The following is a 12500-nucleotide window of genomic DNA, read 5'->3' as shown; positions in this document are numbered from 1 at the left end:
ATTTCGGTTCATTAATATATCTGGGTCTGTATCATTTTGAGCATCAGATGTGGCTACTATAAGAACTGTGCGTTCAGATTCTAAAAGTGTGTATGGGGCACCTTTCTTTAGCTCCTCTGCCCATTGTTCTTTTGTGGTGTGGCCCAACCTAAAGTAAGGAGCTTCCACCACGTTTCTGACTTCTATATTAACTAAGAAGTTTTCTCCTTTTGAAAAGGTAAATATTAAGTGGCCTCCAAATTGACTGCGGATCTTGTTGGTTCCTGGTGTAAGGTCATAAGTTTCTGAAACAACTGGCATACGTTTGAATTCCTTATTTTTTACATTAGAAGAGGTCGGTTTAAGCTCATCAGTATGGGCACTAACTCGAAATTGTATTTGAGCTGTTCTTTCTGATGTCAGTGAATCTGGTAAGATAACCTCAATCATTTCATCAGGTGGTACATACAGATTGGTTGGTTGCCAATCTCTAGGGGCCAACATTCGAAAATCTCTGGTCTACCCTAACACGGAAAGGTCAAGTACTAAGTTTCGAGTAATTCTAGGTGCATCCGAAGAGACTAAGCCAGGGAATGTTTCTATGTCTCTTTTGTAAGGAAGTGGGGCATCGGGTGTGCCAAACCAGTTGCTTACAGTTCTGCCAAGTTCTTGATTGTAGGTAGTCTCATCTTCAGCTGGAACTGGGTACTTGGCCGGAGGAGCACTATCTAGTTCAGATTCCAATTCTGACAAGGTCCACCACTTCTACTTATTTCCATCATGAGGAATATACAGTATAACACGAGTTCTTGGAGCCTTTGACGGCACGTCCATAGCTTTATTTCCTCCCTCTGGAACAAACCTGGCTTTTTCATCATGAATCCATCCTACTGGTGAAGTGGCATTTCCTAGATTAACAATTTTCTCTTTATAGTTTGGAATGAGGCAATAGGAGGGGTTACCACCCCAGAGTAAAATGTTGCCATCATGAAACCATTGTTGTTCTGTCTTTCCGGTACATTTTGCAAGTCCAACTACAGCATCACTTGGAGTGCTTCCCTTGAGGACAGTTAGTGAAGTTAGTGTATATCTACTGATAAGAAAATCAGCCTTATCTGCCTTTCCTTTTCTTTTAGTTATTTCTGAAAGAAGAAAATCACAATTAAAACATTGAAGATAGAGGGAATATCTTTTAAGCGTGAAGAAGTATATTAGTCGGTTTACCAATACATTTTTATTGAGGATTTCACAAAGTCATCAACGTAGATAATAATAAGCCTTTTATAATGTTAATTATAGTTTTACAAAGATCATCTACAACTACTAATAGAATGCATTAAGGTTTTTATAGTCAAATTTAATTGTCTATGGATCTTCAAAGGCTAGCGAATGTCGGTGATGTTTTGATTTCGACTGTACAGTACTTCATAACAATTTGAGATCCCAGCTGCTATGCTCGGCAATTCATTCCTTTATTAATACCGAAAGTGTAATAGATATGTCATTTTTTGTTGTAATACAAAACGAAATTCACATGATGAAGAAAAAATTTAATAACAAGGATATTCTGCAACATAAATAAAAACTTTGGTTTTTAAAAGTAGTTAAAATTTTATAAAATAGCTCTGATACGTTTCTGATAAGAATTTAAGAAAATAAATTGAACGAATATTGTAAAAATACTCAAAATCACTTTTTTAAGTTTAATATTTACATTTTGAAAAAGTCTTGAACATTGACAATTGTTCTCAAATATTCCGAAAATTAGATAAAACAAATTTCATGAAATATTGTAAAAGAAATAATCATCTTAACCATAGTTTTTTTTTCTGATTTCATATATTAATGAGGATGTGATTACGAAAATTATATTTTATATAATTATTTGAATATTATTATTGTTACAATGACTGCTATTACTATAAAACTACTAATACGGTTGCTAATGTTATTATAAAGATAATAATTTAGAGAGTTCATTTGCTGTTACAATAAGTCGCGAAAGGAATATACTTGATTTCAAATATTGCATAAGTAAAGAAAAGAAAGACATGCTGAAAATTTATCGTTTTTTTCTTTTCTTTTGATGCATGACAAAATTTAACAGTAGCGATGGCAGCAAATATAAACGTGTTTTGAAATCTGCTTGTCTATAATTTCCTGACATGTTGCCTTTTGAGGGATCTCTTGAAGACTGCACCTCTCTATGGAGACAGCTGCTTTATATACCCTCTATTCAGGGGTTTATCGATGACTAACGAGGCACATAATTGAATAACGTGTAAGTCAATATGTCCATACATGTTTCTCTTCCTGATAACATTTATACAATACAATTGACAGATAAATAGAGATTAGAGTTATCAGAAACTATGTAAGTAGATTTTCAAGTATTATTAAACACCAGTTCCCCTAAATATATTTATTTATTTTCGGTCTGGACCAGCTCTCCCTGTCCCTGGCATAAGGGGAAAAGGGAATAGTCATACCCCGATGCTTGTGGGTTTATATACATATCAATATTTTGCGTACACTATTGATTAGATATCCACTTAAAATTACCCCTAACTTTACACACACACACATACGCACTCGACCACCGTCACTCTTGACCAGTGGCACTCGACCACTGTCACTCTTGACCAGTAGCACTCGACCACTGTCACTCTTGACCAGTGGCACTCGACCACTGTCACTCTTGACCAGTAGCACTCGACCACTGTCACTCTTGACCAGTGGCACTCGACCACTGTCACTCTCTACCAGTGGCACTCTTGACCACTGTCACTCTTGACCATTGGCACTCTTGACCACTGTCACTCTAGACCAGTGGCACCCGACCACTGTCACTCTTGACCAGTGGCACTCTTGACCACTGTCACTCTTGACCATTGGCACTCTTGACCACTGTCACTCTCGAACATTGGCACTCTTGACCACTGTCACTCTTGACCATTGGCACTCTTGACCACTGTCATTCTTGACCAGTGGCACTCGACCATTGTCACTCTTGACCAGTGGTACTCGACCCCTGTCACTCTTGACCAGTGGTACTCGACCACTGTCACTCTTGACCAGTGGTACTCGACCACTGTCAATCTTGACCAGTGGCACTCTTGACCACTGTCACTCTTGACCATTGGCACTCTCGACCACTGTCACTCTTGACCATTGGCACTCTTGACCACTGTCACTCTTGACAATTGGCACTCTTGACACCTGTCACTCTTGAACAGTGGCACTCGACCACTGTCACTCTTGACCAGTGGCACTCGACTACTGTCACTCTTGACCAGTGGCACTCGACCACTGTCACTCTTGACCAGTGGCACTCTTGACCAGTGGTACTCGACCACTGTCACTCTTGACCAGTGGCACTCGACCACTGTCACTCTTGACCAGTGGCAATTGACCACTGTCACTCTTGACCATTGGCACTCTTGACCACTGTCACTCTTGACCATTGGTACTCTTGACCACTGTCACTCTTGACCATTGGCACTCTTGACCACTGTCACTCTTGACCAGTGGCACTCGACCACTGTCTTTCTTGACCAGTGGCACTCGACCACTGTCACTCTTAATCAGTGGCACTCTTGACCATTGGCACGCTTGACCATTGGCACTCTTGACCACCGTCACTCTTGACCAGTGGCACTCGACTACCGTCACTCTTAACCAGTGGCACTCGACCACTATATCTCTTGACCAGTGGCACTCTTGACCATTGGCACGCTTGACCATTGGAACTCTTGACCACCGTCACTCTTGACCAGTGGCACTCGACTACCGTCACTCTTAACCAGTGGCACTCGACCACTATATCTCTTGATCAGTGGCACTCGAACACTGTCACTCTTGACCAGTGGCACTCTTGACCACTGTCACTCTTGAACAGTGGCACTCGACCACTGTCACTCTTGACCAGTGGCACTCGACCACTATCACTCTTGACCATTGGCACTCTTGACCACTGTCACTCTTGACCAGTGGCACCCGACCACTGTCACTCTTGACCAGTGGCACTCTTGACCACTGTCACTCTTGACCAGTGGCACTCTTGACACCTGTCACTCTTGACCATTGGCACTCTTGACCACTGTCACTCTTGACCATTGGCACTCTTGACCACTGTCAATCTCGACCATTGGCACTCTTGACCACTGTCACTCTTGACCATTGGCACTCTTGACCACTGTCACTCTTGACCATTGGCACTCTTGACCACTGTCACTCTTGACCATTGGCACTCTTGACCACTGTCACTCTCGACCTGTGGCACTCGACCACTGTCACTCTTGACCAGTGGCACTCGACCACTGTCACTCTTGACCATTGGCACTCTTAACCACTGTCACTCTTGACAATTGGCACTCTTGACCACTGTCACTCTTGACCATTGGCACTCTTGACCACTGTAACTCTTGACCATTGGCACTCTTGACCACTGTCACTCTTGACCATTGGCACTCTTGACCACTGTCAATCTTGAACAGTGGCACTCAACTACTGTCACTCTTGACCAGTGGCACTCGACTACTGTCAATCTTGACCAGTGGCACTCGAACACTGTCACTCTTGACCAGTGGCACTCTTGACCAGTGGTACTTGACCACTGTCACTCTTGACCAGTGGCACTCTTGACCACTGTCACTCTTGACCAGTGAAACTCTCGACCACTGTCACTCTTGACCATTGGCACTCTTGACCACTGTCACTCTTGACCAGTGGCACTCGACCACTGTCACTCTTGACCAGTGGCACTCGACCACTGTCACTCTTGACCAGTGGCACTCGACCACTGTCACTCTTAACCAGTGGCACTCTTGACCATTGGCCCGCTTGACCATTGGCACTCTTGACCACCGTCACTCTTGACCATTGGCACTCTTGACCACCGTCACTCTTAACCAGTGGTACTTGACCACTGTCACTCTTGACCAGTGGCACTCTTGACCACTGTCACTCTTGACCAGTGGCACTCTTGACCACTGTCACTCTTGACCATTGGCACTCTTGACCACTGTCACTCTTGACCAGTGGCACTCGACCACTGTCACTCTTGACCAGTGGCACTCGACCACTGTCACTCTTGACCAGTGGCACTCTTGACCATTGGCCCTCTTGACCATTGGCACTCTTGACCACCGTCACTCTTGACCATTGGCACTCTTGACCACCGTCACTCTTAACCAGTGGCACTCGACCACTGTCACTCTTGACCAGTGGCACTCGACTACTGTCACTTTTGACCAGTGGCACTCTTGACCACTGTCACTCTTGACCATTGGCACTCTTGACCACTGTCACTCTTGACCATTGGCCCTCTTGACCACTGTCACTCTTGAACAATGGCACGCGACCACTGTCACTCTTGACCAGTGGCACTTGACCACTGTCGCTTTTGACCAGTGGCACTCTTGACCAGTGGTACTCGACCACTGTCATTCTTGACCAGTGGCACTCGACCACTGTCACTCTTGACCACTGGCACTCGACCACTGTCACTCTTGCCCAGTGGCACTCTTGACCACTGTCACTCCTGACCATTGGCACTCTCGACCACTGTCACTCTTGAGCAGTGGCACTCGACCACTGTCACTCTTGACCAGTGGCACTCGACCACTGTCACTCTTGACCAGTGGCACTCTTGACCATTGGCACGCTTGACCATTGGCACTCTTGACCACTGTCACTCTTGACCATTGGCACTCTTGACCACTGTCAGTCTGGACCAGTGTCACTCGACCACTGTCACTCTTGACCAGTGGCACTCGACCACTGTCCCTCTTGACCACTGTCACTCTTGACCATTGGCACTCTTGACCACTGTCACTCTTGACCAGTGGCACTCTACCAATGTCACTCTTGACCAGTGGCACTCTTGACCACTGTCACTCTTGACCATTAGCACTCTTGACCACTGTCACTCTTGACCAGTGGCACTCGACCACTGTCACTCTTGACCAGTGGCACTCTTGACCACTGTTATTCTTGACCAGTGGCACTCTTGACCACTGTCACTCTTGACCAGTGGCACTCTTGACCAGTGGTACTCGACCACTGTCACTCTTGACCAGTGGCACTCTTGACCAGTGGTACTCGACCACTGTCACTCTTGACCAGTGGCACTCTTGACCAGTGGCACTCGACCACTGTCACTCTTGACCAGTGGCACTCTTGACCAGTGGTACTCGACCACTGTCACTTTAAACAAGTGGCACTCTTGACCAGTGGCACTCTTGAACATTGGTACTTGATCACTGTCACTCTTGACCAGTGGTAATCTACCACTGTCACTCTTGACCAGTGGCACTCTTGACCACTGTCACTCTTGACCAGTGGCATTCTTGACCATTGACACTCTTGACCAGTGGTACTCAACCACTGTCACTCTTGACCAGTGGCACTCTGGACCAGTGGCACTCGACCACTGTCACTCTTGACCATTGGCACTCTTGACCACTGTCACTCTTGACCATTGGCACTCTTGACCACTGTCATTCTTGACCATTGGCACTCTTGACCACTGTCACTCTTGACCAATGGCACTCTTGACCACTGTCACTCTCGACCAGTGGCACTCGACAACTGTCACTCTTGACCAGTGGCACTCGACCACTGTCACTCTTGACCATTGGCACTCTTAACCACTGTCACTCTTGACCATTGGCACTCTTGACCACTGTCACTCTTCACCATTGGCACTCTTGACCACTGTATTTCTTGACCATTGGCACTCTTGACCACTGTCACTCTTGACCATTGGCACTCTTGACCACTGTCACTCTTGAACAGTGGCACTCAACTACTGTCACTCTTGACCAGTGGCACTCGACTACTGTCACTCTTGACCAGTGGCACTCGACCACTGTCACTCTTGACCAGTGGCACTCTTGACCAGTGGTACTTGACCACTGTCACTCTTGACCAGTGGCACTCTTGACCACTGTCACTCTTGACCAGTGGCACTCTTGACCACTGTCACTCTTGACCATTGGCACTCTTGACCACTGTCACTCTTGACCAGTGGCACTCGACCACTGTCACTCTTGACCAGTGGCACTCGACCACTGTCACTCTTGACCAGTGGCACTCTTGACCATTGGCCCGCTTGACCATTGGCACTCTTGACCACCGTCACTCTTGACCATTGGCACTCTTGACCACCGTCACTCTTGAACAGTGGCACTCAACTACTGTCACTCTTGACCAGTGGCACTCGACTACTGTCACTCTTGACCAGTGGCACTCGACCACTGTCACTCTTGACCAGTGGCACTCTTGACCACTGTCACTCTTGACCATTGGCACTCTTGACCACTGTCACTCTTGACCAATGGCACTCTTGACCACTGTCACTCTTGAACAATGGCACTCGACCACTGTCACTCTTGACCAGTGGCACTTGACCACTGTCGCTTTTGACCAGTGGCAATCTTGACCAGTGGTACTCGACCACTGTCATTCTTGACCAGTGGCACTCGACCACTGTCACTCTTGACCACTGGCACTTGACCACTGTCACTCTTGACCAGTGGCACTCTTGACCACTGTCACTCCTGACCATTGGAACTCTTGACCACTGTCACTCTTGAGCAGTGGCACTCAACCACTGTCACTCTTGACCAGTGGCACTCGACCACTGTCACTCTTGACCAGTGGCACTCTCGACCACTGTCAATCTTGACCAGTGGCACTCTTGACCACTGTCACTCATGACCATTGGCACTGTGGACCACTGTCACTCTTGAGCAGTGGCACTCGACCACTGTCACTCTTGACCAGTGGCACTCGACCACTTTCACTCTTGACCAGTGGCACTCTTGACCATTGGCACGCTTGAACATTGGCACTCTTGACCACTGTCACTCTTGACCATTGGCACTCTTGACCACTGTCAGTCTTGACCAGTGTCACTCGACCACTGTCACTCTTGACCAGTGGCACTCGACCACTGTCACTCTTGACCAGTGGCACTCGACCACTGTCACTCTTGACCACTGTCACTCTTGACCATTGGCACTCTTGACCACTGTCACTCTTGACCAGTGGCACTCGACCAATGTCACTCTTGACCAGTGGCACTCCTGACCACTGTCACTCTTGATTATTGGTTCTCGACCACTGACACTCTTGACCAGTGGCACTCGACCACTGTCACTCTTGACCAGTGGCACTCTTGACCACTGTCACTCTTGACCAGTGGCACTCGACCAATGTCACTCTTGACCAGTGGCACTCCTGACCACTGTCACTCTTGATTATTGGTTCTCGACCACTGACACTCTTGACCAGTGGCACTCGACCACTGTCACTCTTGACCAGTGGCACTCGAAAACTGTCACTCTTGACCAGTTGCACTCTTGACCACTGTCACTCTTGACCAGTGGCACTCTTGACCACTGTCACTCTTGACCAGTGGCACTCTTGACCAGTGGTACTCGACCACTGTCACTCTTGACCAGTGGCACTCTTGACCAGTGGCACTCGACCACTGTCACTCTTGACCAGTGGCACTCTTGACCAGTGGTACTCGATTACTGTCACTCTTGACAAGTGGCACTCTTGGCCAGTGGCACTCTTGAACATTGGTACTTGACCACTGTCACTCTTGACCAGTGGCACTCTTGACCACTGTCACTCTTGACCAGTGGCATTCTTGACCATTGACACTCTTGACCAGTGGTACTCGACCACTGTCACTCTTGACCATTGGCACTCTTGACCAGTGGCACTCGACCACTGTCACTCTTGACCAGTGGTACTCGACCACTGTCACTCTTGACCAGTGGCACTCTTGATCAGTTGTACTCGACCACTGTCACTCTTGACCAGTGGTACTCGACCACTGTCACTCTTGACCAGTGGCACTCGACCACTGTCACTTTTGACCAGTGGCACTCGACCATTGTCACTCTTGACCACTGTCACTCTTGGCCAGTGGCACTCGACCACTGTCACTCTTGACTAGTGGCACTCCTGACCAGTGGTACTCGACCACTCTCACTCTTGACCACTGTGACTCTTGACCAGAGGCACTCTTGACCACTGGCCCTTTTGACAATTGTCACTCTTGACCACTGTCACTCTTGACAATTGTCACTCTTGACCACTGGCACTCTTCAGCTTATAATGACTCGATAAACAATAACAAAGATGTTTCCTGCTCAAGTGTGAGACATTTTCCCTTCACTTTTATCTCTCATTCGCTATTTCAATATTTCCAATTAAGAAATAAATATTTTTTTGAAAATATAGTTAATTTTTTTTTTTTTTACTGGTTGGTGAAATGTGTTGCTGTAATTGAATCGGTGGAACTTCAGAAGTTCATAGTTGCAGCGAATGATTTTATGTTGAATAGCCTGACTTATGTCTCCTTATATTATTATTATTATTATTATTATTATTATTATTATTATTATTATTATTATTATTATTATTATTATTATTTGCTAAGCTGTAACATAAGTTGGAAAAGCAGGATGGTATAAGGCCAGGGGCTCAAACAGGGAAAGCAGCCCAGTGAGGAAAGGGAACAAGGAAAAAAATAATTGTTTAAGAACAGCAACAATATTAGAATAAATATTTCCTATAAACTATAAAAAACTTTAAGAAAACAAGAGGCGGAGAAACAAGAGAGAACAGTGTTCCCTAGTGTACGCTCAAGCAAGAGAACTCTAACCTAAAGCAGTGGAAGACCATGGTACAGAGTTTATGGCACTACCTAAGGCTAGAGAACAATGGTTTGATTTCGGAGTGTCCTTCTCTTAGAAGAGCTGCTTTCCATAGCTAAAGAGTCCCTTCTACCCTTACCAAGAGGAAAGTAGCCACTAACCGATTACAGTGCAGTGGTTAACCCGTTGAGAAAAGAAAAATTGTTTGGTAATCTCAGTGTTGTCAGTTGTATGAGGACAGGGGAGAATATGTAAAGAATAGGCCAGACTATTCGGTGTATGTGTAGGCAAAGGAAAAATGAATCGTAACCAGAGAGAAGGATCCAACGTAGCACTGTCTGGCCAGTCAAAGGACCCCATAACTCTCAAGCGGTATTATCTCAAAGGGGGGCCTGTGGCCTGGCCAACCTACTACCTATAGTTCTTATATTGAAGTTGTATATTAATGCTAATACTGTTTTTAAAGTGTTTAATTTAATTGTTCATTACTTCTATTGTAGTTTATTTCCTTACTTCCTTTCCTCACTGGGCCATTTTTCCCTTGGTGAAGTCCTTAGACTTGTAGCATCCTGAATTTCCAACTGGAGTTATAGCTTAGCCAGTAATGATTGTAATGATAACATATTTGAAATATCACTTAGATGTTATTATGGAAAACATCTTCATTAAAAACATCTTTACAGAATTTATGAAAAAATATACCATCTAATCATATGACTGTTTAATTTAACCTTTTTTTCTTCTTTTTTAGATTGTTGAGTCACGCACTTGCTTGTCTGACGCTTTTTTTTTTTTTTTTTTTTTTTTTTTTTTTTTTTTTTTTTTTTTTTTTTTTTTTTTAGCAGGACGCAATTTATTTATTGCCGGCGTGCTAAGGACTCATTGCCAGTAGGATCCAGCAACTTCTTTTCGCTCACTGAAAGCAACGAATCCTTACAGGTAATGATAAACAAAGTTTCTTTATTTAGGTTTGATGATCGACGTCTCTCGGTTGAATTATGGAATCCATGTTTTTTATCTTTGGTTTCTTATTTTTATTATAATGTAGTTTGAGATTCCTGGTGACCTGGTGGTAGCGTCCTTCGCTGGTGATTGCCAGACTGGTATACGAGTCCCTCAAACTTGTTAGTTCCGTTGGTCGCTCCAACCATCCGTGTGAGATAAGGATGGAGGCCCCGGCTTGGAGAGCCTATAGGTCTGTTTGGTGTGTCATCAGCAACCATTACCTGATCTTCCTTGGTCCTGGCTTGCGTGGAGAGGTAGCTTGGGTGCTGATCATATGAAATATAGTCAGTCTCTAGGGCATTGTCCTGCTTGATAGGGCAATGTCACTGACCCTTGCCTCTGCCATTCATGAGCGACCTTTAAACCTTTGAAGATACGTGTTAAAGTGAGTTCTGCCTTTACGAGGAATTTACCAAGTAATTACTAACGAAACAGGAGCCTCTGCGATAAAATTCATTCGTCTCTTCTTTTTTCATTATATATTTTTTTCTTTTCACATATAGAAATTTTGACTTCATTTCGCTCCTTATCAAATATAGAGATCCTGACTTCCTACCTACTCTCAAAACTAATGATGATGATGGTGATATTGATAGTGGTAATAATACTGATCAAAAATGATAATCGTAACAAATCTGGTTTTATCATTTAAATTTATATTCATAAGATCATTATGAAACTACGAAAAAAAGTTTTATTTGTTCAAAAATCAATTATAGGAGAACCAAGTTATTACTTTTAGAAAAGATTATTAGTTTGGGGTGAATTTGAATGAAGGAAAACTGATCAAAACCACCGGTAATATTTTATTATATTTCCTTCCCTCCCCGGGATCGAATGCGTGTACATGAGTGGTAACCACACGGTGAAGTAACTACTATTATTTGCTGTAAGATAAATAGTGTTCATGTACCCCAAAACTACAAGAGATAAGACTCGATAATTTGCAGAACGGGCATAACACACATTTAAGATAAGAACTGATACAGATTCAACACGTTGGACAAATTTGGAAAAGCCTTCACTCACACACGTGCGGTTTTGGTCCACATCATTGATGACAGAGATTACCATTCGTAAACGCCTATGGAAACCATGGCTAACCATAGAAATGGGAGTCATTTGTTGATAAGAAAAGATAAGAGTTGACCAATTGGTTGTGATAAGAGACCGGATTCCACTTTGTTTACATTTTTGAAGTCCTTGGAACTCCGTTCTAATCTTGCTATGCAAACTTTTTTAACTTTTACTTCGTAGCGCTACTGCAGGGGTTCCCCAGGTTCCACAGTGGGTGCTGAATGGTCCACCAGGCCCCAGTGCAGGGTTGTTTTGTAATAATTCTTTATCCTTTCTTTTTGTTCATCGGTTTTCAGGTGGGTGAGGATATGGGCGATTGTCAGGAATCGAACGAACATCCAGAAATTCAGAGCCTGAGTACTCGACTACTTGGCTACCTACATATATTTATGTGTATGTAGATATACATACATACATATATCTATAAATACACATCTCTCTACATACACATATTTATATGTATAGATAGATGGATAGATTCACGTGACGTTACCTAGTTACGTCTTAATTCGAGAATGGAAACGGAGAGAGAGAGAGAGAGAGAGAGAGAGAGAGAGAGAGAGAGAGAGAGAGAGAGAGAGAGAGGCGTGTGCCAGCAGATATCTACTGTAGGTGACAGTAATGAAGGATACAAACATAAAACTATATTCTCCTGCTGTGTATTCTCCTCTTTTTTTCCATCTTAGCAATATTTCAATTTCTGTGTACTTCATTTGAAGAATGCAATTGTAGATATCCTTTGAAATCAAGAGACTTTTACTA

The 12500-nt window shown here is 44.3% G+C and overlaps 1 pseudogene; it reads right to left on the bottom strand.

Moving 5' to 3' along the window:
• The window catches only part of LOC137628613 (TRPM8 channel-associated factor 3-like), a 3858-nt pseudogene extending 739 nt beyond the window's left edge, over positions 1 to 3119 (bottom strand).
• Positions 3120 to 12500: the final 9381 nt, after the last annotated feature.

This window comes from Palaemon carinicauda, chromosome 36 (genome assembly GCF_036898095.1).
Source record: "Palaemon carinicauda isolate YSFRI2023 chromosome 36, ASM3689809v2, whole genome shotgun sequence".
Taxonomy (NCBI): Eukaryota; Metazoa; Arthropoda; class Malacostraca; order Decapoda; family Palaemonidae; genus Palaemon; species Palaemon carinicauda.
This window is presented reverse-complemented; position numbering and strand designations above follow the sequence as displayed.